Source organism: Oryctolagus cuniculus, chromosome 20 (genome assembly GCF_964237555.1).
Source record: "Oryctolagus cuniculus chromosome 20, mOryCun1.1, whole genome shotgun sequence".
In the NCBI taxonomy this organism is placed as follows: Eukaryota; Metazoa; Chordata; class Mammalia; order Lagomorpha; family Leporidae; genus Oryctolagus; species Oryctolagus cuniculus.
The window spans coordinates 36,036,306-36,063,917 of NC_091451.1; the positions used below are offsets into that span (position 1 = coordinate 36,036,306).

A 27,612-nucleotide genomic window follows, 5' to 3' on the forward strand; every position below is an offset into this window, starting at 1 on the left:
GAGAACCGGTGAAGGTTCTCGAGGTTGAGACACACCTGGGTGGGTGAAAGATTGGGTGGAGCTCAGTGTGGAAAGTCATGCAGGCCCGTTCCGCGGTCCCGGAGAGCTGGGGGGCAGGAACATGCAAGCAGGTTTGTTTTCATTCCTGCTGAGGAGGACCCCGGCCTAGACCAAAGCGGGGATTCTGCATCGTCGGAGTCTGGGGGGCGGGGAAGTCGGGCTGGGCGCTCGATGTAGTCCCCCTTTGGAGCAAGATGTCCTCCGCCTCCCGCGACAGCCGTGTCTTCCCACCCTTCCCGTCCTGGCGCGGAGCTGGTACACCCTGCCCACACGGCGAGGCACAAATAGTACATTGGGGATGCAGCCTCAGCTCCTTTGATCATGAGACTCCAGGAGCGGGGAGACAGCTGCAGGGCTGGCTTGATGGGAGAGTGTGGCAAAAGCCCCGTGGGGCGAGGGAGGCCTCTGATGGCAGAGCCGGCCCCCCACGTGGGTGACGGCAAGCAGACTCCTCATGGGGGCCCCGGCTCAGGACCGGGCTCTCAGAGCCTGGCATGTGCTTGGGGTCCTCCTCTATTGCAAATGGTGGGAGGGGGCTGGATGAGCTGATGTCTGGGCCCTTCCAGCCTTGGCCCTTGGACCTGGAGTAGCCACCACCAACTGCAGATGCAGCGCGAGCCTTTCAAGGCACATTTTGCTGGTGGGACCTTAGGGCTTCTTGGGGCTACGTCTGGTTCCCCTCACCTCAACTCTGTAAGGTCATGACAAAGCTTGAAGTGGGTTATGAGTCATGCAGTCTTGCAATGAACCTGTGAAATGGGCACCCAGCCACAGAGCTCTGGTTACAGATCATGGAAATCCCACATGACCGGCCACACCGATGTAGACAAGTGACAGACTCAACACCAAGAGTGGGCATAGGGCCCAGCTGTAAGTTGGCATGGTGGATCCTCAGGTCGAACAACCCCCAACTCCAAACGGCTTCCCCCATGAGGAACTATTCTCTATTACCTTAGCAACAATACTTAGTAACATGAGATCTTGCCTCCCTGGCCACAGTGGATTGGAACAGAGAGGAACACCTGACCACGGGCAGCCAATCAGTAGCCTGGCAAGCAGCCAATGGGATGGCCTGGAGGGGAGGTGCTGCCCAATCATGGTGCCAGTAACGAAAATGTCCAGGCTGGCTCTCTATCTTGGGAATTTGAGCAAGAGATCTGGAAGTACGGGCAGTCTGCAGAGGCGCAGAAGACAAACACACATGGCACGCAGTGCACAGGGTAGCAACAGCCTCAAGACACAGAAACCAGGAGGGAGTGCGGAACAGGCAGAGCCAGGCTGCAAGGGAGTCGGCCATCTCTATTTCTTTGTTTTTAAAGATTGATTTATTTGAAGGGTAGAGTTACAGAGAGTGGGGGAGAGAGACCTTCTCTCTACTGGTTTACTCACCAGATGGCTGCAACGGCCAGTGCCGGGCCGGGCCAGGCCAAAGCCAGGAGCCAGGAGCTTCAACTAGGTCTCCTACATGGGTGGCCCGAGCACCTGGGCCATCTGCCACTGTTTTTCTCAGGCCAAGAGCAGGGAGCCAGACTGGAAGTGGAGCATCTGGGATTCGAACCTATGCTTATGTGGGTTACTGGCATCGCAGGTGGCAGCTTTACCTACTCCTCCACAACGTGGGCCCTGAGTCGGCCATCAGCAAAGTCATAAGAGCAGATCCTGTGTCCCCAGGGTGACACAGATCTTTCCCAGTCCCCTGCTGGTTCTGGTCTTTGTTCACCTGGCTGTATGGCTCACTGTGGAGGTCGGACCAAGTGACCGGCATGATTGAGTTGCTATCCTTGCTGTCCCCACAACGCTGGGGTCTCTGATTCCCACCAGCCCCTCCCCATTACTTGAGGGTCTTTGAAGGGAGTAGGGAACCCCCAGAATCTTAAAGATGGGGTAGCATCGACCGGGCTCCCTGGGTCAGCCTGTGTCTCCCCAGGCTGGTGGTCGGGGCGGTGCAGTGATGGTGTTCATGTCTGTAGCCTCCCAGAGTTCCCAATGCCACTGCTAAGCTCCGGAGCCTCCAGGACCTGAATGAGAGCATCCAGCAGCCAACATGAGGCGTTGGCCAGGTGCGGGAAGCCCAGCTCGCCCTCTGCCCTTGCCCTTGCTGGTGTGGGGTGCACAGGGAATGGGGATGTAGGGAGGCTCTGGGGAGACTGCAGAGCGTGGACTGCGCCTCCTACACCCCTCCTACGCCCCTCCTATGCCCCTGGTTCTCCTGGCCCAAGAGTGGCTGAGGCTGAGGCCATTGGAATCCAAGTGCACTCCTGAGCCCACCACGTACTGTGTGAGCTGAGCAAGTCACTAGACCTCTGTGGGCCTCCACTTTCTCATCCACAAAGTGGGGCTGGTCCTGTGCCTACCTCACAGGGCTGAGAGGACGAGTTTGCAGGTACGAGGCCCTGGGAACGATGCCCGGGGCATAGCACTTGTCTGTAATTAGAGTATTAGCTATGGCTCCCATGAGGGAGGGTGTGAGGAAGGGAGAAAGCCAAGAGGGATACGGAGAGGGGAGCAGAGGAGACACAACAAAGACTACAGGGGAGAGAACAAGCATGGCAGAGGGGAAGTGTGGGGTCCACTGGGTGCTGCCCTTGACCTCCCAGGGCTGGCTCAGGGCTCCCTCTCTTGTTCTTCCTCCCCCCTATAAAGCTCCCAGGAATTCTGAGGAATTCGCTTCCACCCCCCCAGCTGTTGCCATGGTGATGGAAACCTGGACTCAGTGGAAAGTTCTCTGTGCTCTTGGCAACGAGGCTGCAGCACCCGGCCTCCTGCCTGCCGGAGCGTGGGCGGCCAGCTCCGACTGCTTCCAGGATTCGGGGCCAGCGCCACTTTCTGTGGAGCCCCAGCCCTGCCCCCGCGGGACCTGGGATGGAAGCCAGGGCCTCTGCAGAGCATGCAGCCCACCCCATTTTACAGGTGGGATTGGGCCCGCAGTCCCTCAGTTCACAGCTCCCGAATCCCCTGAGGTCTCTCTCCTGGGCTTGGCTGTGAGTCTTGTGGGTGTGGTGCATCCGGGGGCGTCACCAACAGAAGCAGGCCAGCTGCTGAAAGCCAGGGGGGATGCAGAGAAGCAGAAGTTCCCCAGGGAGACCATTTCGGCCTTCTGCTCCCCGCCCCCAGATGCAGCAGTGGAGGGGGGCTACAGATGGAACTTTTGTGTCCCCCCCCCAGAATTCATAGGTGGACCCCCTCGCCCCTACTGTGCTGGGACTCAGAGACGGGGTCTTCTGGAGGTGATTAAGTGGTGAGTGGAGCCCCCAAGTTGGGATTTGCTCCCTTAGAAGAATGATCTCTCTCTTCACTGGTGTAGACACAGCAAGAAGGCATTGTCTGCAAACCAGAAGAAGAGCCCTTACTAGAACCTGGCCATGCTGACACCTGCTACTGGACTTCTCAACTTGCAGGATGGCGAGAGAGTTTTCTTGTTCATAAACAGCCAGGCTATGATATTTTGTTAAACCAGCTCAAATGGACTGAGACGCCATATTGTCTAACCCTTCGTCCTTTGAGCCAACAACCTTGGTTCAGTAACTGCATATACACTGGGCCAGTTTTGACCACTGAAGCCAATGCTGACTGCCCCAGAGGCAGACATGAGACTCTTCTGGGACTTTCATGGTTGTGTGATGGCCACCTGGGACAGTTCCCTCATTTGGACACCGATGCTAGCTCTGGGCCTACATTCCCCACCTGTCAGAACATTGCAGGTGAAGGTTTCCAGGTAGAGACCAAAGAAACTTCCCCCATGGCCCACGGGCCCACCAGGGGATGGGACAGGGGCTGTCTCAGGAGCTCTGACCTTAACCTCCTGCAAGACTCCACTGTCCAGACATTTTGGGAGTATGAAAGATCATTATGGTTCTTGCCAAGAATGCAGCTCTTGGAAAGAAGGGGCCTCCCATCCAGTTTCCCAAGATAAAACTTGGTCTGTAGGGGACTCACTGGGAGCCAAGGGCCTTCCCTGCTATTACCCTGAAAATAGAGCCTTGGCCCAAGGGTCCTAATTTTCCATGGAGTCTTGGGGTTTAGATGTTCCCCTCGAGATAGATCTAGCCCCATGCCTTCATTACTCAATGTCTAGAGAGAGGGAAATGATGGCACAAGCAAGGGATAGGGACAAGGTCCAGAGTCAAAGGGTAGGGAAGGGTGTCAAGTCCCATCCCTGTTACTCCCAAGCTATGCAATGACAGACAAATCACACCACTTCCCTGAGCCTCAGTCTTCCCATCTGTAAAATGGAGCTTGGGTGATCAACTACTGTAAATTCCTCCAACAGTTTTTTACGTCTTAGGAGAAGGACCATGCCAAACTCTTGTTTCTCTCCCATGTTCCTAGCACAGAACCTGGAAGAGTAGTCCTGTCCTCATCATAGGGTAGAAGCAAACCGTCAGGTGATCCAGCATGTACTCATTTCGCTCATGAATTCATGCACTTGTTCAACCAAGATGCACTGTCATCATCTCTATGCAGAGGACCCAGCAGTGAGGGGGACAGAGTGGTGGGATAGGACAGGTGATCACCACGCACCAGAATGTGGGAAGCACAGGGCGCAGAGCCCCGTGGGCACCTCAGTTTCATAGAACCCAAGAAATCTTCCTTGAGAAGGTGCTGATTCAGTCAAGACCTCAGAGATATGAAGATCGAACGGAAACAAAAGAAGTAGGATTAGAGTTCCAGGAAGTAGAAGGAGAGAAGAACCACCTGGAGGGGCTCATGTGATCCCCTCCTCCATATCTGTTTCACCAAGAAACCACCTTACCCCAGCAGAGACCCGCAGGGCGGTTCAGGACCACGGAGAGCACCACAGTGACATGGTGGCCACCTGCTCTTGCTAACCCCAAGAGTGCAGCCCAGGCGAAGGCTGAGACATGGAAGGGTGGGGTGGGGTGGAGAAACCGCTGCACTAGGAGCCTAGGCAGGGCAGTCTGTGGGGGTTGGCTGAGGTTCCCGATGCTGACCCCCACCTCTGCACCTGGGAGAAGGCTGCAGTCACAGGCCCAAGGGGAGCCAGGTGAGCAACACGAGGAACCCTGCAGACTGAAGGAAAGCAGTGGGTTGGTTGATACAAGCGGCTCCCTCCTGCTTGAGATCAGAAAGCCCTTCGATAACCTGGGGAATAATACATAATAAATGCAGAAACACTACAGATGTAAGTCCCTTATATAGCACATCAGAAGGCAATAGATGCTGTGGGAAAAAGAAAAACCTCCTCCTCTCCCTAAAAAACAAGTGACCCCAAAGTTCTGGTATAATTCCAGAGGTTCTTGGAATGCTTGTGCACATGGGTATAGTGAGGAATGTCCCCTCCAAGGTATAACCACTCTGCCTGAGAGTGGGGAGGGTAGGAGAGGAGGAGGCAGAAACTGGATTGAGTTTGCCTGGATCCCTTACACTGAGTAGGAAGCCAGCCCCTGGGGGACTCCATTTCCTGGCCAGCTGCTGGGGTATCCCCAGGCCCTTGGCTCCTGGCTTGCAGCTCCGTGCCTCCCTCATCACCTGCATTGAGCGTCTGTATTGTGTCAGTCCCTGTCGTAGATGTTTAGGGTTCATCAGTGAGCAGAAAAAATAGCCAGAGAATGGCCCCAGAGAATGTATAGTCAATAAAGTGGAGACAACATAATCTAAAATTCTATAGTAGATTAAAAGTGGTCAGAGTGTGGGGTAAAAGGAAGAAGGCTAGCAGGATAAGAGGGGCTGGGCACACGCAAGGTAGGCTTGGTGGTGGCAGCACTGGGGCTGTGGAGACTGGAGCCACATAGTCTGAATTCAGACCCAAGTCCCAGAACTTCCTAGCTGTGTGACCTTGGGCAAGTGACTGACCCCCTTGCTGTTCTGTTCCTCAGCTCCAGATGAGGGGAGAGTAACAGGACCCACTTTGGAGACTTATTGTGAAGGGGATGTGTGCTGACCCCTGGAGAGTCTGGACCCCCAAGACACATCACCATCATCATCACAGTCAGGCTGACCCACGCTGGGCTCAGCAAGCTCCGACAGGCCGGCCCAGGGTCACAAAGCCTACTCCAGTCCATGAGCTCAGATGGTCATAGGGCAGGTCTGACCCCACAGCTGGTCCAGGGCGAGCTCAGCCAGAGGTCCAGGGGCTGGTTGAGGGGAGAGGCAGCTGCCCAGGGACCCAGTGGAGCTGTGGTGGGAACTTAGGGAGGGAGCAGGGAGCAGAGGAGGCAGGCGGGGTTCTGTGGGGTCACAGAGAGGCAGGTAGGTTCCAGCAGGAAGAGGGTGGGGATGCTGACCAGCCCTATGGAAGGGCAGGGGCAGCCCTGCCATGGACAGCTGGCTACCCAGATGGTCTCACACGCCTCTCCCACCTCGGCTTTCGGTCTTGGGCTGTAAGAGAAGAGCTATTTGCTGAGTCACCCAGCAGAAAAGCCATTTTGCTGAGTCACCCAGAAGAGCAATTTTGCTGAGTCACCCAACAGCTGGGATGGTTCCCAAGCTTCCTCAAGCTCCCCGAGCCCCTGCTTAGTTCCACTTTAGTGCCCAGCAGCTCCCTGGAGCCTCAGCTCCATTCGTGCCCGGCCACCAGTGCCCTGTGCATCCTGGGGCTGGTGGCTTCGCCTCTTTCAGCCTCAGGTACCTCACCTGCCCAGTGGGAACTGCCAGGTCGCAGGAAGCCAGGGCCATCAGTGACTTGCTTGCTGTGTTATCTCTGGGCCTACAGTGGAGTCAGGACCTGGTGCTCAGAAGGCACCTGGCCAGACCACATCCCCTCTCCCCTGCTCCTTACCCGAGGGACCTTCCAGATTACCAGTGGTCAGTCCCCTTCACACCCTCACTCCACTTCCCCTCTGCAGCCAGATGGGTCTTTCTTCTGGGGCTCCTATTGTCCCTGGGACAAAGTCCAGATGTCTCCACGTGGCCTGCATGGCCCTTGGAGGGACTCCCACTCGTCTCCCCAGGCTCCTCCCTCCCCACACTCCCGTGCTCCAGTTGCACACTCTCCTTCGTGTTTCAGGAACCTCCCTGATCCTTCCCTGCCTCTGTGCCTTTGCCCATTCCCTCTGAACTGGAGTGCCTTCCTTGTCTGCGTGATGCGCACCTTCTCCTCAAATCCCTCAACAGCACCCAGGGAAACAGTGCTGGAGCGCCCCTGCTGGCTTGCACTAGCTCTGGTGAGTGCATGTATTATATTGCATCTCTAAAGCATTTTGAGTCTCTCTTCCCTATGAGATATTTCTAGAATATACTCATGGTTTATTCAGATTGAAAATTTTAGACATGAATATAGATGTGCCTATTTAGGGATAAGCAGTATGCAACTCAAGTAGAGGCTGATGTATATGTAGTCAGTGAGCACACTGATGGATGGAGAGGAAAAGGGGACAAATGGGAGGATGGGAGATTGGATGACAGAATGATGGGCACATGGAAGGAAGGAGAGAGGGAAGACTGATGTATGGTTAGACAACGTAGTGCACAATGGAGATGGAAGGAAAGAAGGGCATGTGAATGGAAGAACAGAAAGATGGATGGGTCCTGAATGGAAGGGGGTGGATAGAGGATGGATGGATGGATGGATGGATGGATAGATGGATGGGTGGATGGATGGATGGGTGAGTGGATGGGTGGATGGATGGATGGGTGAGTGGATGGGGGGATGGATGGATGGGTGGATGGATAGAGGATGGGTGGGTGGATGGATGGGTGAGTGGATGGGTGGATGGATGGATGGGTGAGTGGATGGGGGGATGGATGGGTGCATGGATGGATGGATGGATGGATGGATAGAGGATGGATGGGTGGATGGATGATGGATGATGAGTGGGTGGGTGGGTGGATGGATGGATAGGTGGGTGGGTGGATAAAGGAAAGACTGAAGTGTGGATGGGTGGAACAAAGGATAGAAAAATGGAAGAAAGGAAGGAAGGGAGAAGGGGCGACCAGACGTAAAGAGTTGGATTGGATGGCAGAATGGTAGGACTAAAGGAAACAAGAAGGGATGAAGTGACGGATGGATGTGAGGGCAGACAGGAGGAAAAACAGGAGGATGGGTGAACGGGTGGCTGGATTCCCGGAGAGACGTGCTTGGGTTTTCACTCCCCCTGAGCTGGTCAGCGCTCTCACAGGGAGTCTGGGGCTCCCAGGGGGCACCTGCTGCTGCTGGTCCCAGCTGCTTGACCTTGTCTATATTGCTTGTTTTGACCTTAGACAGTAAACCAGTCATCTGTCTGTGGTTACGAAGAAGCCCTCAAATACTGGTGCTCAGGGAGTTTCAGAGGAAGTGGGGCTCAGAGGTTTCTAAGGAAGCTGCCTAGGTCATCGCCAGACCCCAACTTGACCTTGGCTACTTAAACCCCACCCAGAGCTCAGCATGCTGCCCTTGGGTTTGTCCAAATCTCTGTGGAGCCTCGTTCTGCCCAGTGTGTGTCTGTCCATTAACTTGGTGATTTTTTTTTCTTCATGGAACAGATGAGAAGGGGAAATGACCTCAACCCAAGGTGGAAGCCAAGGAGGGGCCAGGCAGGGCCAGCCGCCTCCCCACGCCGATGTGGCCCTGGGCACATTCCTGAGCAGGTGGAAGCAAATTTGGCTCAGAACCAGCATCCAGGCACCCTGCCAGGCCCAAGACACAGAAAATGCACGAGGTCTGAGCTCTCGGAGAACCTCGGGGGAGGTGAGTAGGGAGGTCAGGGCGCCCCCCGGGGAGCAGGGGGTCCTTTTGCTCCCATCCGCACTCTGTGGCCAAGGAGCAGAGGCTGACCCTCCCCAGGTAGCGTTCCCCGCTCTCTTTCTTAGCTCTTCACCCGTGGGCTTCATTCACGGAGCTTTGCAAAGGTGCTGGCACACCTGTGGCACCCACCCAGCGCCCACCGTCCCTCTCTCCCGGTGTGGGCGGCTGTGACCCAGGAGCGCCGTGCCTAGGACGCCGGCTGTCTCTTTCCACGATCTCCTTCTGCACACGGCCCTGCGCTGGGACACGGGCGGTGCTTGTCCTGAGCTTCCCCCTCCACCGTCCCATGGAGCCTTCTAGCAGCCTTTGCATGGAGGGGCCTGGAATTTCCGTTGTACATGCACAGGCCCAGGTCCAGGGCAAAGAGGCCAGGTCTAGTTGCGGAGAGGCACAGGCTCTGGGAGGTACCATCCAAGGAGGTCAAGGTGAAGCGGGTGAGTTCTACCGCGTGCTCCCCCTACCGCGGGCCCGGGACCGAGTGCGCATGCTTGAAATCGCAACGCTCTACGCCTTTTCTCCCTTGAAAACAATCCAGGGCTTTCTTTTCATGCCTCATGACCATAGTGACAATTTAAAAAAACTGCTTTGGAAAGCTGGGGGAGAGCCCGAGTTTCCAAGGGAGGCCGGCCTGGCTGGCTGGGTGGGTAGGGTGCTAGTTTGTCGCTTTCTTCGGTGTGGACGCGACGGCCGGTCCCTGCCAGCCGGCTCAGCACCCTGCCCTTTGAGGGCCTTGCGGCTCCTGCGGTTCTTAGCAGCTGCATTCTGCAGAGTTAAGAATCTGCGGTTTTCATGTTCACTCCGGATGCTGCCCTGCTCTGTTCCCATCCAGTGGCTCTCCGGGCAGGTGGGAGGGGGGGATTCAGGGCAGAGCGCAGGCCCTGTGTGTTGGTCATTCATGGACACACAAGGAAGCCTGCATCGGCTCAAGTAGAGACGTGGCCTGAAATCCTTCCCAAGAGCTCGAGGGTCAAGTCAAACTCATTGTTTCATTTACAAATTATTTATTTGAAAGATGGAGAGAGAGAGAGAGAGAGAGAATCTCCCATCCATCCATTTTTTCCCTAAATGCCCGCAACAGCCAGGGCTGGGCCAGGCCAGAGCTAGGAGCCAGGAACTCGGTCTGGGTCTCTCACGTGGGTGGCAGGGACTCAGCCACGTGAACCATCACCTGCCCAGGGTGCTCATTAGCTGGAAGCTAGAGTTGGGGGCACAGTCAGAACTTAAACCCAGCACTCCAGTACGGGATGCAGGCGTCTCAAGTAGTGTCTTACCTGCTGGGAAGGCTGCCTTCCTCCAAAGTCTAATTAAAACATGCGTGCTTGTGTAGATTAACACTTGAATTGTGCATGTGTAGCGAAAGTGTGAAAATACCACATTTTGGGATTTTATTATGGTATGTCTTTAAGGGGGTGGAGCCTCCTGACGGGCCTCTGCCTCTGCTCCTCCCCCTTACAGTGTATGTTCTGCCAAGCAGCCAGAAACTTAAGGCACAGAGAGCTGTCCTTGTCCAGGGCCAGAGTCCGTGTTTCACACTCTGTGAGTCATCCGGTCTGCGCCGCGGCGACTCAGACCTGCCACGACAGCGCAGAAGTAGCCAGGGACAACAGCAAATGAGTGGGTGTGGCTCTGTGCCAATAAAACTTTATTTATGGCAACAGGCCGTGGGCCAGGTTCGGCCCCTGGGCTGTGGTTTGGCACAGATGCAAATGACTGGCATGGTGAGGGTGGGCGAGGTTGAAGTGGATACCGATTGCGGGAAGAATGGGGTGGGGTTTAGTGTGGAGAAGACACAGGGAGTTAGGCAACCCCCCAGAACATGACCGGATGATGGGGGCCACTCAGTGGTTGCAGGGTCGAGCCATCATGGGGAGGAGGTTACAAGGAGGCTCGTTATCCTTCATGACAAGGAGAAAACCCATGAGCCACAGAAGGGTGAGTGCCACGTTCTTAGAGGTGTGGGAACAGAGACGAGGAGTTGGGAGAAATTGGCCTGGAGGTTCAACTCTCCTTGCCTCTCACTCCCTCCCTCTCTGAACTCCAGCCCCTTGGCCACTGGGCTGTGTCTTGAGTCCCCTGATGGGTGCCCCCCTCACGCCTCCTCCGTGCCTCTGGTTCAGCTGATACCTCCCTGGAATCTTGACCCCAGAGCTCTCCACGGCCCATCCTCACGCCGCCCTGTGCGCATGTGCACTGGCCCTCCACCTGCCTCTCGGCTTTCTGTCTCCCAACGCACCTTCACTGAAGGCGTCATCAGCTTGCTTGCTGACTTGGTTGATGACCTCACTGCCCAACTGGAGTGTCAGCTCCATGGGGCGGGGGCTTTTGTCTCCTTGACCACTGCTATACCCCCAGTATTTGGTGCTGGGCTCATAGCAGGTGCACAATAATTGTTTCCTAGATACGGAAGTTGTGCTTCGAAAGACTTGCTCTTCTCCAGTGTGGTGCCCATACTCCTCCCGTTGCGAAGTGGGGTCTTTTTCTCTCCCCTCGAATCCTGGTGGGCCCATGATCATGTCGCAAGTGAGGGTATTTGACTTCTGAGACTGCCATAAAGGGTGACACAGCTTCTGTTCGGTCTCGGGATGCCCACCCTGGGAACACAGCCGTCATGGCGTGAGGAAGCCCCTAGCCCCTCGCAGGCCCTGCCACACGGATGTCCCAGGATGGTGATGAGCTCACGGGTCTTTCCTTCACCTGTGAGGACCTGGGGGGCTGGACCCTCCCACGTGTATGCACCCTGCACAGAGCCAACTTGTATTAATGACATCAGCTGATGGTGATGGGTTTGCGCTCTCACACCTGCAGCTGGGATTGAACGCCCAGGATTAAAAAGCCTGAGTGAGTCACCAGGCAGGGGCAGGGAGGGCCGAGGAGGCGCGCTCGGCACTTACCTGAGCTCACCCGGCCTTTGGAGCGTTCTTAGGCAGTTGTCCAGGGACCAGGACAGGCTGGACCTTCAGGCAGCATGACTCAGAGTGACTAACTGCCCTGTCCAGAACCCAGGGACTTTGGACAGGTGTCAGCTGCAGGATTCTGAGGAACCCACAGGCCTGAGCCGTTTTGCTTGTCCCGCGGCAGATTCATCCTGTAATCTTTGTCATTCTCATTGTCATCATCCCATTACCATGTTTGACTTTTATCTGACAAACTCACGCTGTGACTGTGATACACCAGGCGCTATTGAGGCACTCTAGACGCCCGGATGCGTTTGCTACGAGAGTCCTGCAGGCTGGGGACTGTTTGTTAGCCCCGAGGCCCAGGGGGGTTGCATTGCCCTGGATGTCCCCGGCTTAATGGGACAAAAGAGACTCTGCTTTCTTCTGCAAGGCAGCTGCGGGAGAATGTGGGCCACACTGTCCGGTCAGCAGCCCTGCACACCGACAGCACCTCGTGCATCGCCGTTCCTGACTGTAGGTGAGGGCAATGGCCAGCTCTCAGGGGTGGGGTGTCGCACAGGGGAGGAGGCCCGCTCCCCTCCCTCCTTCCTACCCACCATCTGGCTGAGGCCAACAGGATCTTCTTACAACAGGGTGCTGGAGGTGGGCAGGGGGCGGGGCGAGCAGGGCCAGTAGGAGTCCCCCTTCCAGGAAGCACATTCTCCCTGGGTATGCCTCCCCAGGTGCGGGGGCCTGCGCGCCCCGACCCTCCTCTGCCAGGCTGAGCGCCAGGGCAGGAGCCTGGTAACCTCCGGCCCTGAGCTGTGGGCTGCTTGCCAGGATAGGGTGACCCTGGGGTCAGGAGGCCTCCCCATGTGGCCGGCCCCCACCTTTGCGGAAGTGCACACAGCAGAGGATTCCCTGCAGCAAGTGCAGGTTGGGCCAAGGTACACAGAGCCTTTGTTTGTGGACTCCGGGGTGTGCAGCAAGGACAGGGCGGGGTCCGGGCCAGGAGACACACCCCACCCAGGCTGCACCTGGCGGGCACCTGCTCAGGGGCCATGGCTCTTCTCAGAAACCAGTTCCCAGCCCTCCCGAGCCCCAGGGGGGGATGAGGTGGGCCCAGAGCATGGCTTGTCCTTCCCTGAGGGGAAGGGCGCTGGGGGAGGACACAGACTGGAGGGCACGCAGGGGCCCTGGCTGCTGGCCACCTTGGCCTGGGCCTGTCACCGGAGGCCTCTGGTACGTTGGGGACTGCAGGGTAGCATTCGACCGTCCCTGGAAGGAGGCTCCGGCCCCAGGCACAGTGGAGAGGGCCTTCACAGCACCCCTGGCCCTGTCCTGCCTCCACCTTGGGGCGGCAGTTAGGAGTGGTCCTGTGTTCACTCCAAGCGTTACAAAGAAACGCCAGGGCTTTTACAACCTCTCTCCGTGTGTCTTGTTTGGTGAGCCCCTTGTTTGGCCGTGGCTCTCGTTGTTCCACAACCTGCTGGTTCTAGGCCCTGCTCAGTGGAAGTGGGCGGGGTGGATCTCCGGGAATGGCACGGGGACTTGGGCACGGCTGGCGAGCAGCACGTGAGAGCCAAGCAAGGGCGACAGCTCCCCGGGCAGCTCTGCGGTCTGGCCGGTCTCCGCCAGTCCCCGCTCTGTGACCTTGGGTTAGGGACCCTCCGCCGCCAGCCCTGGCCCCCCACTCTGAGCCACAAGGGCTGCGCTGAGTGGCGACGATGGTGGTGCTGGCCCGCCCTCCAGCCCGGAGGAAGCCGCCGCGTGGTGGGATGGTGGGGCTCACCTACAGCACCCGGAGCTGGCACCTTGGGAGGGAAGCAAATGCTCCAGGAGTTGTCACAACAGAGCGGGGCCTCCGGGCACCTCCTGTTTACCAAGGCTGAGTAAATACAGCCGGGCCCCTAGCAACCGGCACAAAGGAGCCCTTGTGCCGCCCGCCCGCTGCTCCCTGGGCGCCCTCCCCAAGCTCAGCCCGGCTGGGAGCTCTCTGGCAGGCAGGGCCACCTGGCCCAGGGCCTGCGCGGGGGAAGGGGAGAGGGGGGTGAGGGCAAGGCCTGCCGTGTGCCTGGCTCTGGGGCATGCTGGGGAGCCAGGCACGTGGCGGCCCCTGGCCTCTACAGGTAGGAAATTCTCCCGTTCTCTGGATCAGTAAACCGAGGCTGAGAGGGAGGGTTCTGAGCTGACCTTGTCAATCAGGCGGAGCAGGTGCGGTTCCATGCCTGTCCTGGCCGGGACACTTCCTGTGTGTTCTGTTATAAATCCCGGTTTCTTCGTTTGTAACAAGGGCCGGGCCACCTGGGCTTCAAATCCAATGGATGTGTGAGGCCTTTCACGTGGTAAACGATAAGCCTGGGCAAACAAGGAGCTGTTACTTCAGACCGAGAGGGCGGACTGCGGTCCCAGTCACCGATGACTTAGCTGTGCCCCTGCAGAGTGCCACGGGTTCCAGGGTCCCTTCTCACACAAGGGTCTCATTCCCCAGAGCCCCCTGCTGTGGGACACGTGCTCCAGGCCGGGCTGAGCCTGGGAACCTGAGCGTGGGACCTCCCTGCACCGCCCCCGCCCCCCCCCCCCAGGCCTGGCTGAGTCGTGTGTGTGTGTGTGTGTGTGTGTGTGTGTGTGAGGCGCTACTCCCCATCGACAGAACAGTGAAGAAACAAGGAAAAGCCATTGATAAAGGAACGGATGCCCACGGCCAAGGCGCCCCTGGCCCTGGGCACAAATGGAGACACGAGCCGGGAAACCTCCCCCTCCTGTTGGATGCGCCAAAGCTCAGAAGCGTTTTCCCCAGTGTGGGCGAGTTGCTAACAGGCATTCTGCCACTCACTAGCTTGTGACCTCCTGCAGACAGCCGTGCCTCAGTTTTCTCGTCTGTAAAATGGGCAGTGAGAGCGGCCACCCTGTAGGTTGGTGGGGAGGATTATCCGAGTCGTTGCACCTAAAAGGCGCAAATGCACAGTGGCCATTATTAACTTGTGTTCTTACTGTTGGCTCCAAGTACAAAGTGGCACTGCCCTTCCAAAAGCTGACGTGGGGCCGGTGTCCCACCTGTTCCAGCCGTGCGGAAATAATCGGACAGGTGTGCGAAGTGCCTCCCGCAGGCGCTCGCCAGCTAACAGCACGGCTCGGAGACAAGCACGTGTCCGTGGGTGGGGAACTGGGCCATCGGATTTTTGTTCCTCTTTCCAGTGGAATACTTTCCAGCAGCTCGAGTCAGCTCGGGCAGAGCTGCTCGTGGGGACCTGGAAAGCTCTGCGTGTCACGTGGACAGATGAGAGGGCAGCGGACCCACAGAGCCGTCCCATTTCCGTGGAGCCGTGCCACAGGCGGGTCAGTGCACGCGCGCACCCGGACGCGGGCAGGGAGGCCCCCAGAGGGTTCTCCACTGCGCGGGACTTTCTGAGTGAAGCTAAGACGGCTCTGGTTTCTTCCTGACATCTTCTGTGCTATTTTTTAAAAATTTATTTATTTGAAAGGCAGAGTGAGAGAGAGAGAGAGAGAGAGAGAGAGGGATTGTCCATCTGCTGGTTGACTCCCCAAATGCCTGCAATGGCCAGGCCAAAGCCAGGAGCCAGGAACTCCATTCGGGGCATTAGCAGGAGGCTGGATCAGAAGTGGAGCAGCGGGCTGGCACAGTGGCGTAGTGGGCTGAGCTTCTGCCTGCGGTGCCGGCATCCTATATGGGCGCCAGTTCAAGTCCTGGCTGCTCCTTTTCCGATAGAGCTCTCTGCTGTGGCCTGAGAAAGCAGTGGAGGATGGGAAGAAGCTCCTGGCTTCAAATGGGCCCAGCTCCAGCCACTGGTAGCCACCTGGGGAGTGAACCAGTGGATGGAAGACCTTTCTCTTTGTCTCTGCCTCTCTCTGAATGTAACTCTACCTTTCAAATAAATAAATAAATAAAAATCTTTAAAAAAAAAAAAAGTGGAGCAGCTGTGACGTAAACCAGTGCTCCCATGTGGGATGCCAGCGTGGCAGGTGGCAGCTTAGCCCACGGCACCACAACGCTGGGTCCCTTTCTGTGCTACTTAAACAAACACAATCTACAAACTCGTTTTCACTTACAATAAAGTCCAGTTCACTAGGGCCTGCGTCTGGAAGTGGGAGCCCTGGGGCACGGAGCGGGAACAGGCAGACCTGGATATGGGAATCCCAGTGACCTTGCGGGTGGGGAGGCTGGCAGGGGCTGGCAGAGGGGGCGCCAGCAGATGGAGCACTCGGGGAGAGGCCTGGACTCCTGCACAGACAGGCCCCCGAGGAGTCTAGGGATGCAAGAGAGACTTCCGGGGGTGTGGTTAGAAAAGCAGCTGAGGCAGCCAGTGCCATGGCTCACTAGGCTAATCCTCTGCCTACGGCGCCGGCACCCCAGGTTCTAGTCCCGGTTGGGGTGCCGGTTCTGTCCTGGCTGCTCCCCTTCCAATCCAGCTCTCTGCTGTGGCCAGGGAGTGCAGTGGAGGATGGCCCAAGTGCTTGGGCCCTGCACCAGCATGGAAACCAGGAGGAATGACTCCTGGCTTCGGATCGGTGCAGCGCGCCATTTGGGGGGGTGAACCAACGGAAGGAAGACCTTTCTCTCTGTCTCTCTCTCACTGTCTAACTCTGCCTGTCAAAAAAAAAAAAAAAAAAAAAAAGCAGCTGAGGCAAGGCCAAGCGATCCGAAGGCCAGGTGCAGGGCGTGAGCTTTAGCTGGAAGGTTCCGGGGGGTTGGGACGAGGGTGGGCTCTGCTCTGGCCCCTTGCCTTCTGCTGGGCCTCACTGCTGTGGTTAGGAAAGGCATGGGGGGGGGGGCGCAGGCCGGGCCTCCCACCTGCTCTCTGAAGGCGACCGGCAGGGGAGGCAGCTGGACGTTCACGCATGAACAAATCCTCCCTGTTGGAGCCTGCGGAGGCTCCCGGAGGGCCTGGCGACCTTGGGACCCTCCGTGACCGGCGGTCCCCACGCATCCGTTGACGCACGGCCAGCGGGCTCTGGCCACCCCAGAGCCACAGACCGCATGCCCTGCTCCACAGCTGCCCAGTCCGTCCCCACGGGGTCTGACGGGTGGCTGCACACTCCGGTCCCTGTGCTCATCCGCTTCCTGCTACCCCCAGCTTTGGGCCGTGACTCGACCAGGCAGACGCTAGCCCTCAGCAGCTCGCTGGGCCCAGAGGTGACCACTGACCTTGGGGGGTGTTGGGTGGCTTCATGTCCTGGGCGTGGTAGGAACTTTGGCAGCACCTCCACACACGGATGCCGGGCACCCCTGCCAGCTGTCCACCGGAAGGCCTCTAGCCATCGCCAAAGGCCCCGGGGAGGGCACAGTCGCACCCGGCGAGTGGGAACCGGGGCGCCATGATGGTGACGCGCGATGCCACCAGCCCGTCTCCAGCACAGGCTGGGCACACAGTAGGGCCCCAAGCAGCTTGTGAGTGGCTGAATGGGAAGCTGGGCTCACCCGACCCCTTCCCTCCCTCTCTGCAGGGTGGGCAGCTCTTGCCCAGGGCCAGGCAGATGAGCTGAGCACCCCACTGGGTCCTCCCACCTCCCCCAGCTCAGGGCTCCAAGTCACCTGCAGGCAAAAAGCCAAATCCTTTGAGAGCAATGACCTTCAGTAACCTTAGACGTCTGACTCCCCCTCCCCCACAACCCTACTTGCACACCTGCGAGGACTTCCTCTCCCCGCCCCCCACGCCCCTGCACACACATTCCTGGGTGTACGGCCACACTCACCCGGGGAGCGACAGCCCCCAGGAAGGGCACTGGAGGTGCTCGCCCTGGCCGGGTCAGGTGACGGCAGGGGACGCGGCCAGAAGCCGTGCCAGGCGGGCCGAGCACGTTGGAGGAAGTCGGCTTCCCTGACAGCTGCCGGGCCGGGGCCAGCCCGGAAGAGAACTCAGAACATTTGCTGGCCCCGGAGACACTGAAGGTTGTGCACACAGAGATGGGGCCTTGCCTCCCGCAGGGCTCCCGCCAGCACCCGCGGCCGGGACCAGGAGCTCCCAGGGCCCGCGCAGGGCACGGGCAGAGCCCCAAGAGGGAGCTCTGGGGCAAATCCAAGTGGGGGCACAGTCCCCGGGGAGGGTTAGCCACCCATTTTCATCCCAGGACGTCCGGCCAGCCACGGTCCACAGGTCACCTTCTCCAGTGCCCCCCAAGGGGCTCTGGGCGGGCTCCAGGACTCCCGGAGTGAGGTGGCCATGACCCCATCAGCAAGGCTGCCCTCATGATAAGAGCTGGGTGGCCAGGTGTGTGTCCGGGAGGCCTGGACAGCAAAAAAGGACCCCGGAGAACGAGCCAGGGGGTGGCCACAGCGCCAGATGTCTTGAGCTTGGGTAGGGGGAATGCAGGACCCGCCCAGTGGGCCCCAGGCCTTGGGGCACTGGGATTTGGGGGGGGGGCGCGCCCTGCCCCCTCCCCAGGGAGTTCAGGGCCTGGTGCCTTCTCCGACTTCTGCCCTCACACTGCCCCCTGCAGGAGGGATGGTGAAGGGCGCTCAGGGGCTTCCCCGCCTCTTCCTGATTTCCTACAGGGCAGCTGGTGCCCAGCCCCGGGGGACACAGCCTAAGTCAGTCGTGGAGGCCCCGTGCCCCTCTGCCAGCCCTGCCCTTTCTCAGCCTCCTTTGCAAAGGGGGGCAGCCACTGACTCAATTTCAGGCAATGACGTGTAAGGGAAAACGTTCGGGCATCTATGGCAGGCTTCGTAAAGAAAATGGGCATGAAAGGAAAGTTCTCTTAGGCTGTTTGTCCCTGGTTTTCATGTTGGAGTGCAGACATGATATCTGGTGCTGCAGCAGCCGTCCTGCAACCATGAGGCCCTGGTTGTGCTGATGGTGGGCAGAGAGATGGAAGAACCTGGGTACTGGAGGATCTCACCCGAGGCTGCCCGTGCCGAGGGTCTGACGAAACAAGCAATCACTGTGTTTGCGGGTTAGTTGGATTCTATTCCTGCCACCAAAAACATCTGTGGGGCCCTGAGGGGGAGGCGCTCAGTGTGAGCCCATGTGCAGCCCTTAGTGTGGTGCCGGCCTGGGCAGGGTGGGCCCTTGATACAGCCTGGCCGTGAGTACCATCTGGTGTGTGTGTGGCAGGGCTGTGTGCCGGGGTGCAGGGCCGTGTATACCTACAGGGACGCGTGTGCGTGTGCAGGGTGTGTGTGTGTCACAGTCACTTCGACCTGTGTGTTTGAACCCGAGCCCACTGGGACAAACCCCGGCCACCGTGTTCCCAGGGAGTTTCTCTTTTGCCCCCAAGATGCGGGTGGGCCTCTCTTGCCCCCGCCCTCCCCCCCCCCCACTCTCCCAGACTCCTCTGCTCCCTCCGGCTCCCCGGGGCCCCAGGGCGGCACTGGTGCCCTCCGCTCCCTTCTCCAACCCGCAGTCGCATGGGCAACAGCCCCAGGGGAGGAGGGAGAGCGGCCGCGCTCCTGTTTACCACGCGGGAGGCTCCTGGCTGCCGCCAGCAGGTGCAGCTCCCAGGCCCCCATCAGCCCCCACCGGTCTCCGAGCTGCAGCCCTGGTCCAGCTGCTCCCCCGGAAGCTTCCCTCTCCCTGTGCCCATGTTCACGGCGCCTCTGGGCTTCTCCCGCTGGGCCCGGCCTGGGGGTCGACAGGGGACCTGCAACAGGGGGAGGCGGCGGAAGGCAGTGCCCAGGCTCCGGGCCCCACGGCCACGCTCTTCCCTGGAGACCTCGGGCTCCTTCCAGAGGTCGTCCCGCCGCGGCAGACGCCCCAGGGGAAGCCTCCCTTCTCCTCCTGGTGCTCCCGGCCCTCCCCTCCTCTCCTGCATCTCTGGCCGACGGAGTGGAGGCTGCGGAGTCTGCTGGGGCCTGCGGAAGCTGCACCTGCCGGGGGAGCCTCAGGCCTCCCCTGCACGACCAAACCTGCCGTCCTCGTCCCCAGGGAGTCTTTGACCCAGCCTGAGCCCTGAGCCAAGAGGTCATTAAAACAAAGAGTGGCGGAGGAGAGGGGAAATTGTTCCCCTGCCAGGAGCAAGTCACACAGCCACCAGGAACCTCTGGGGCAGGGCTGGGGGTGGCCATGGGGGCCTCGGGACTGATCGCAGCTTCTTTATCCCCGGGGCCCGGGTGGGCGTCCAGCCCTTGGGGACGGTGACGTTGCAAGGGCAGGGGCCGTGGAGGCCTGGCTCGGAGCGGGCCCCAGCTGGCAGGATCTGTTCCCCGCACTCACAGAGGTGTTCGGGAGGGACCAGGGCCAGCCTGAGCCCCTCGTAGGTCAGGGCACCGAGCAGGGGCCGGGCACCTGCTGGCATCACGTGGTCACTCGGGGCTGCAACAGAGGTGGCAGCAGCGAGGCAGCATCCGTGGAGACCCTCACCCTCGCTGCAACCCACTGGGGAAACTGAGGCCGGGGTGGGAAAGCGGACGGGCCCTCGACGGCTGAAAGGGGACCAGGAGCTGGCCCCCAACCCCTGTCTGCACGGAGCCCCACCCCGGCTTCAACAGCGGATGCGTGCAGCGTGGAGGCTCTGGGCTTCCTGTCCCCAACCATGTTGGGCTTTCACCCAAACCCCATCAGGCAGGCGCCTTTACTACCCTCAGTCGCTGCGGAGGAAGGAGGGGCATCAAGGGGGCAAGGGACAGGGCCAAGGTCACACAGCAGAGTTCGGATGGAAGCCCAGGCCTGGGAGGCGGGGGTCTGGGAGGGCCACCTGCTGAGTCCCTTCTGCGTGCTCAGGGCGTGGCTGGTGCCAGGTGAGCGTGGCGCTGGCCTGCGCCTTCCCATGGAGGAAACCGAAGAGGCTCAAGGGCCTTCCCTGAGCCGGCAGCCGGGCACGGCTTGTGGCGTGGGCACGGGCAGGGCAAATTCTGCACCCGTGTCCTTGTGGTTGCCTGGGGCAGGCAGCGCGGGGCCACGCTTGCAGGTAAACCGGCCAGAAGCAGTGGGAGAAGCCACAGGGTGGGGGCTGAGGGGCTGCGGTCTCCAGCACCCGGCCCTGGGGGTGGGCATGGTGGAGACCGAGGAGGGGCCGTCCTCTCTCCCTGGCCTCCGGAGCCCCTGTACCACGAGCATGCCTGTGCCCCGGGGTCTCTCCGGGGAGGTGGATGTTCTCAGAGGGAGTTAGGGCAGGGCAGCCTCCTCCCTGACCCCCGGCTCAGTGCAGCCACAGCTGGGCCCCGCCCCGCGCCCTGCCCTGCCCTCGTGAGTCCTCTGAGAGGCGCCCTGTCTGTGTGGCTCTTGGGTTGGGTGATGGGGGACTTGGCACTCTGGCTCCAGGCCCTGGGCCTGTGGTGGTTGCCTGGGCAACAGCAGCCCGTGGCAGGCACCCTGACAGCTGCGAGGAGGCGGGAGGTGGGGTGCGAAGGGGCTCGAAGGGGAGCTGTGTGCCTGGGGCTGTGTGCGCGCGGGGACGCCGGACCCAGCCCAGGAGCCGGCAGGGCCAGTGAGCCTTGGAGGCACGGAGGGAACTCGATGGGAAGAGCTCCGGGGACAGACGACCTGGCTGCCAAGCCTGCTCCTGCCACTCGTGGCTGGGTGGTCCTGGATCAGTTTCTGAACCGCTCTGCGAGGCCTCAGTGTTTGTGTCTGCAGTGGGGCAGGCGTTCGCCGCTGAGGGCGGCTTCACCAAGACTGACACGGTGGCCACGCCATCAGCCACGCGAGTCCACGGTTCCGGAGGGTGGAACGCTGAGCCTCAGGAGACAACAGAGTGGACGTCTTGGGAAGCCCGTGTCCTGTGTCTCGCGTGGTCCCTGTGTGTGTCCTCATCTCCTCCTACGGTTGCCAGTCGCTGGCCTCACTTCACTCCCTCCCGCCCCCCCTGAAAAGGCCCTGTCTGCACACAGTCACACTCGGGACTTCCACGGACGAGGGTTACAGGGATGGGAAACAAGCTAGGCATTGTCTCGTAGCTTTCTCATGAGGATGGTTCACTGTGAAACATAGCCGCCGGGCCAGCTGTACCGGGTGCTACACACCTCGGGGGTGCACGGGTCCCCCCAGAAACACAGGGTGCAGAGCCCAGTGCCTGGCTCAGGGGGGGCCCTGGCTGGGGTGTGCCCACCCTCCCAACTGAGGGGGCAGGGTGCAGAGGGCCCAGGCTCGAGGGGCTGCGTTCCAGAGCGCTTCTCCATGGGTATAGCAAAGGCACGCTTTGAAATTTTAAAGGTGGGAAAAGGCATGGGCTGTCAGGTTACAGGGACGCTGAAATCCCCCCTCGCCCCTCTCAGCTGGGGCTCCTCTGGGGGATGGGCAGGTCCCCGCTATTCCCAGACAGCCAGAGAGCCCTGCGGTCAGAGACGCCTCCCTCCCGGCCTGCCCTGCGGGAGAGGAGGGCTCCCCGCAGGAGGGGCAGGGGAGGTGGGGTGGCTGGGCGCTGGGGCCTGGCAGACGGGCGAGGCGCTGAGTCGCTCTGAGCTCACTTGGCTCATCAGCAGGTGATGGCCCAAGTACCCGGGCCCCCGCCACCCAGAGGGAGTTCCTGGCTCCTGGCTTTAGTCTGGCCGAGCCCCAGCTGTTGCAGGCATTCAGTAAAAATAAATAAATTTACTAAAAATCAAATAGATTAAAAAAAAAAAAAACACCCTCAGCACTCAGGTTAAGAAGAGCAACACAGGTGCTGAGAGAAGGCGCTCTGACCCCGTCCAGGCTCTGCCACGGGCCGTGTGGCGTGGAGGCCGCAGGAGCCTCTGGGAAAGGCCCCAGCCCCCAGGCTCTGCTTGGCAACCAGAACCGGAGAGCGAGGAGGCCGCGCGCGGGCCCTGCCTTCAGGGTTCCCGTCTGCTTTGCCCCGTGATGGCCACAGGTGGCAGGGGAGCCGGCTTGAGCAGGCCGCTGCTGGGCCCTGGGAGTCCGGACTTGCTGTGTCCTTTCTCTCTCTGGGTCCGGAGGTCTGGGGGGGACAGGGAGGTGGCAGAGTGGCCCGGGATGCCTGGACACTTCTCCCAGGAAGGACAGTGACTCGGATGGGTGCCAGCTGCCTCTCGAACCCCTCCTCAGTGGAAACCAGTGGGCCCTGGCTAACGCGGTCGGTGGATTCCATAATCCGCACACAGGGCTTGGCGCTCTGTGCTTTCCAAGGCCTGTCCCTGCTCGGGAGTGGGCAGTGCAAGGGAGCAGAGAGCTCCACCTCCCCGCTGGGGCCGCTGAGGCCGCTGAGGCCCCCGGCGCTGGTAGGGCTGAGTCCCCCCGGGGCTGCAGGCCCGGCCCAGGCGCGAGCACATGGAGGCCACGGCCTGCTCCCGTGCTGCCGGCAGCCTGGCTCTCGGTGAGAACGGAGACAGGGGCGGGGGAGCCTGGCCGGAGCAAGGGACGGTCCTCATGGCCCTCGTCCCCGGCCCCTGCCCAAAGCCCCACTGGACCGAGCCTCCACCACTTCCTGAGGCAGCGGCCAGGCCGGGTCGGGCTGCCGAAACCCTTCCTAAAAAGGAATCGGGCCGTGGTGACCCGGGCTATTTTTAGACAATTGTGCGGAGCATCAAGTAGGCTTTTTTCCTGAGGAAGAAGAAAGACGGGGAGTACATGGACTCCCCGCACCCGCGGGTCATGCCCCCGGGGGGAGCCCCCATCTACTGTCGTGGAGGGGCAGGAGTTGGGCCCCAGGGCTTTAGGGGCTGAGGGCTTCTGGCCAGCCTGGAGCCACTGGGGTAGGGGGTGTGAGGCACGTGGGGACCCCCCGTATTGCAGCGAGGAGACTGCTGTATGTGTGTATACACGTGTGTGTGTAGGTCTCCATGTAACAAGGGCGCATACATAAGGTGTGTGGTTTGATGTGCTCTGACACAAGTGTACCCCCATGGAGCCCTCACCCAGTTCCACACATCACCCCCAGTTTCCACGTGACCTATGCAGCCCCTTCCTCCTGCCCCCTACCCCCAGGCAGCCACGGATCTGCCCTCTCCTGTCCCTGCAGGTCTCGCTGCCTGCCGTCTCCTGTCCACGCCATCACAGCGCGAGCGCTCCTGCCTGGCCCTGAGACCTCACCGCCTTGGGCTGCGATTCACGCAGGCTGCTGCACCTGCCAACAGTTCATGCCTCCCCTCGCCGAGCGGTAGCCCATCGTGGCCCCCACGTCGCGTCCTGGAGCCAGCGATGAGACCGAAGCTGAGCGTAAACAGCATGGGCTTACCCAGCTCCAAGGCGTGGAGCAGCGGGGCCCAGCTAGGGCGTCCACTTCTCCACCTGCTGGGCCGCGGAGCCCCGGATATGGGGCCGCAGGGATGAGGGGGAGGGGCATGCTAATTAGCGGGAGGGGTACTTGTGGATTTCCTGGGAGAGGGGCTTCGTAATTCTCTGAGCCCCGGAGCTGCCTTCTTTTTGTCCTTTCAGAGTCTCCGCTGGTTGTCATGACGACTGTCAACTGTCGGTAGGATTGAGTTTTAGCCTGGAAATGAGGTCTACTGGAGGACATGTTGGCGGCTGTCTGGGATCTCACTCATTCCAACCAGCTGGCCCGGGAGGAGCTTCCGCCTAAGACACCCTGTTCTCCAAGAGAGACAGCGCCGGGCGGCAGTGCGGGGAGGTGCGGGCTGTGTCCCAGGGAGCACCACGGTTAGGATTCAGGGCGCCCGCTTACCCACGCTTCTGTGATGGACATTTGCATTGCTTTCCAGCGTGGAGACATTATAAATAAAGCTACTGTGAACATTATTGTACAAATCTTCATGTAGACTTGTATTTTTTTTTTAAAAGATTTATTTATTTATTTGAAAGTCAGATGAAAGAATGAAAGAAGTGGGGGGGGGATACCTTCCATCCACTGGCTCACTCTCTAAACAGCCGGGTCTGGACTGAAGACAGGAGACAGAACTCCGTCCAGGTCTCCCACGCGGGTGGCAGGGAACAAACACTGGGACCATCTTCCACCGCCTTCCCAGGCACGTTAGCAGGGAGCTGGGTCAAAGCGGAATAGCGGGGACTGGAATCCGGGATGCCGGCCCCGCCTGAGTTGCGTAAGCTCTGGGCCCCAACACCAGCCCCTAGACATTATTTTCTTTGGGGGAATAGTAGGAAAGCGATTCCCTGGTACCTCTACGTTTAACTGTTTAAGACTTGCCAAAATGTCCTCCAAGTGGCGGTACTGTCTTACAGCCCTGCCGGCTCCAAGCTGTTCGGATTGCAGACAGTGGGGGTGGGGTGGGGGTGTGCAGTGCAGTCTCGCTGTTCTCACTGTGTGTGGTTTTGACCTTGCATCTCCCTGGTGACCCAGGACAGTAAGTGGTTTTTCATAGGCTCGTTGGCCCAGACCTCACTCTGCTTTTCTTTCTTTCTTTTTAAAATAGACTTTTAGTTTTAGAAAAATTTAAATGCACCGCAGAATTGCAAAGGACGGCAGGGCTCCCGTGAGTTCGTCCCTTGGTGCGCCTTGTGGTTGCCCTCAGACAGGCTGGTGCATCCGTCACACTGGCCCGTCGCCGACAACTGAGCCCCAGGCTTCACCCAGCTGTCTCCATGTCGGTCGCTAACCGGCCTCACCGTGGTAGGCTGCTGCCTCTCCGCAGGCCTCCCTGCTGGGCATTGGACCTTTCTTTGTTGTTCACACTCTGAGTAGTTTTGGAGAGAGCTGGTTGGTTTCAGGGCGAGTTCCTGGGTTTGGTTTGGTCAATTCTTCTCATGGTGGGCGGGGCGCTGGGCCGGAGGATGCGCCTTGCTCGCCAGTCTCTTAGCACCTGCCTGGCGGGCCGCTCGCTGGGAGGCCACGCCCGTTCCCCTGTCTAACAGGGCGCTACAGGTGCCAGTCACTAAGACCCGCCCACCCTCTCGTGGTTAAGCCTGGCCTAGCTGTCACTTGAGACTTCTACAGCAGGCAGTCCACGCTGACATTTCACTTGATCCCTGGCCCTACCTCAGTCCCTCGGGGCAGGCTCCAGCAGTCTAACCGCGGCCATATCGCAGCGACAAAGGCCCAAGGGTCGCTGAGTGGAAACCCTCCTTCCCCGTGTTTCCAGAGGAGGTCTTTGAGGCCCGGAGCCAGGCGACCCTGTGTCGGAACAAGACAGGAGAACGGCTCGGGGCACTGGCGCAGGGCAGAGATCTGGGGGGACGCCCAGGCCGATGCTCAGTGGGTGTGGCTTGCCCCAGGAGGTCAGCAGTGTTGAGTGAATGACAGACTTCTGTATCTAATAAGGTTTCGCTGTGGACAATGTGGACACTGTGTGGGCCACCTGCTGCCTGCCCGTTCCCTGCACACATGGGCTATGCCCAAAGGCAGACGGGCCCACACCCCTGCTGGGAGCCCCCAGGGAAGCTGGAGTCCAGATCTCCCGTGGCTACAATGGCCCTCCAAGGGGCCAGTCAGGAGCTAGGGCCCTTCTGGGCGGACACACTTGCACCCGGTAGGTGGGAGCGGAAGGCCAGGACGATGTAGTGATTCGGATGAAGGCGTTCGCAATGTGAAGGGCTCCCACAGGGAGGTCAGGGTGGAAGCAGGTGGGTCCTGGATGGAACGCAGTTGTTCTCTTTGCCAGGTCACCTCCTCGCTCTGCGTCTCAGCTTGCCAGGCTGCACAATGGGTCCCCCTTTCCAGTTGTCTTCAGTTTCTTGGACAGACTTTGGCAAGGACGGTGCAATGCATCTGTGTGTCTAGTTCAGTGTCATCGAGGGGTGAGGGGTTGGCCTTTCGGGGAGACGCCACCGCCCAGGGCCAGTGAGGCAGCATCTCAAAGGACCCCGCCAAAGCCCTGGGGCTGGAGGCGGCGCTATCCCCTCAGGCCGTGTGTGTGTGTGTGTGTGTGTGTGTGAAGTTACGGGGTCATGGGTGTGTACACTGACTGGGTGGGGCTGTGGTCTAAATCTGTCTCCCCAGAAACATGTGTTAGAAATGTACCTGCCTGGGCTGGATGTGGCGTAGTGAGCTAAGCCTCCGCCTTGTACCACATCCCATATGGGCGCTGGTTCAAGTCCAGGCTGCTCCACTTCTGATCCAGCTCCCGGCTGATGGCCTGAGAAAGCAGTGCAAAATGACCCAAGTGCTTGGGCCCCTGCACTCACGTGGGAGACCAGGAAGAAGCTCCTGGTTCCAGCCTTCAGATTGGCCCAGCTCCAGACATTGTAGCCATTTGGGGAGTGACCCAGTGGATGGAAGACCTCTCTCTCAGTCATAACTCTGCCTCTCAAGTAAATAAAGAACTCTTAAAAAGAAAAGAAAAGAAAAGTACCTGCCACTGTAATGACATCAAGAGGCGGGGGCTCTCAGAATGTGTAGGCCACGAGGGCTCTGCCCGTGTGAGTGGACTGACACTTTTATGGCGGGAGTACCCAGGGCTCATTATCACTGCCGGGCCCCTCTTCCTCTCTCCTGCCCTGTCTCTTGACCGTCAGCCTTGGGATGACACAGCAAGAGGGCCTTTGCAGGTGCCAGCCCCTGGCTCCGGCCATCCCGCCTCCAACCATAAGCCAAGCCGCTTCCGCTCCTTGTAAAGGGCCGGCTCTGTGGTGTTCCGGCTGCGCGATGGGCCAGGACGGCCAGCGACACCACGCATGTGCCTCCAGCAGCCCCCAGCGAGGCTCCAGGCCCCAGGGTCTTTGTCCTGGGCCTACAACCCTGTGAACACTTTGCTGCCTGACCTGACCAGGGAGGGATCTGAACCCTGAATCCTGCCAGCAGCATCCTGAGCCTTCAGCCTCCAGTGTGGACCCTGTGAGCACACAAGCTGGGTCCCTGCCCTGCCAGGACGCGCACCTGCTCACTGGCGGGAGGCTGTACCTCCCGCTCCCTGGAGCACCAGCCGCCCGGGAGCTGAGCCTGTGGGGAGGAGCCTACAGCCCTCCCTCCCCTCTCTAGCGGGAATGACTGGCAGCCACGCATGGCCGCCACGCAGACCCCACCCGCTCACACCAAGCAGCCAGTGTACTGCTCAGTTGCGTGGAGTTGGGAGGAGTGAGATGAGCCACGGGACGTGCACGCGCTGAGCCTTCGGTGAGTGAAAGCCAATGAACCAGGACTCTCCCTGGAAGCCTGTCCTGAGACGGACAAGCAGAGATGCTGGAGAGAGACAAGTGGCTGAGCGTGTGCCTTCTGGGGTCGGGTGACCTGGGTTCAAACCCTATGGAC

At 59.8% G+C, this 27,612-nt stretch overlaps 1 long non-coding RNA gene across 2 annotated transcripts; it reads left to right on the top strand.

Moving 5' to 3' along the window:
• Window positions 1-2,789: 2,789 nt before the first annotated feature.
• On the top strand, window positions 2,790-24,218 carry LOC103351668 (uncharacterized). Of its 2 annotated transcripts, XR_011385069.1 has the most exons (5): window positions 2,790-2,970; window positions 7,028-7,184; window positions 8,482-8,686; window positions 23,473-23,669; window positions 23,889-24,218. It is a non-coding gene; the product is annotated as an uncharacterized lncRNA (long non-coding RNA). The 2 variants fall into 2 exon arrangements; XR_011385068.1 differs by having other exon boundaries at window positions 23,473-24,206.
• The last annotated feature ends 3,394 nt before the right edge of the window (window positions 24,219-27,612 follow it).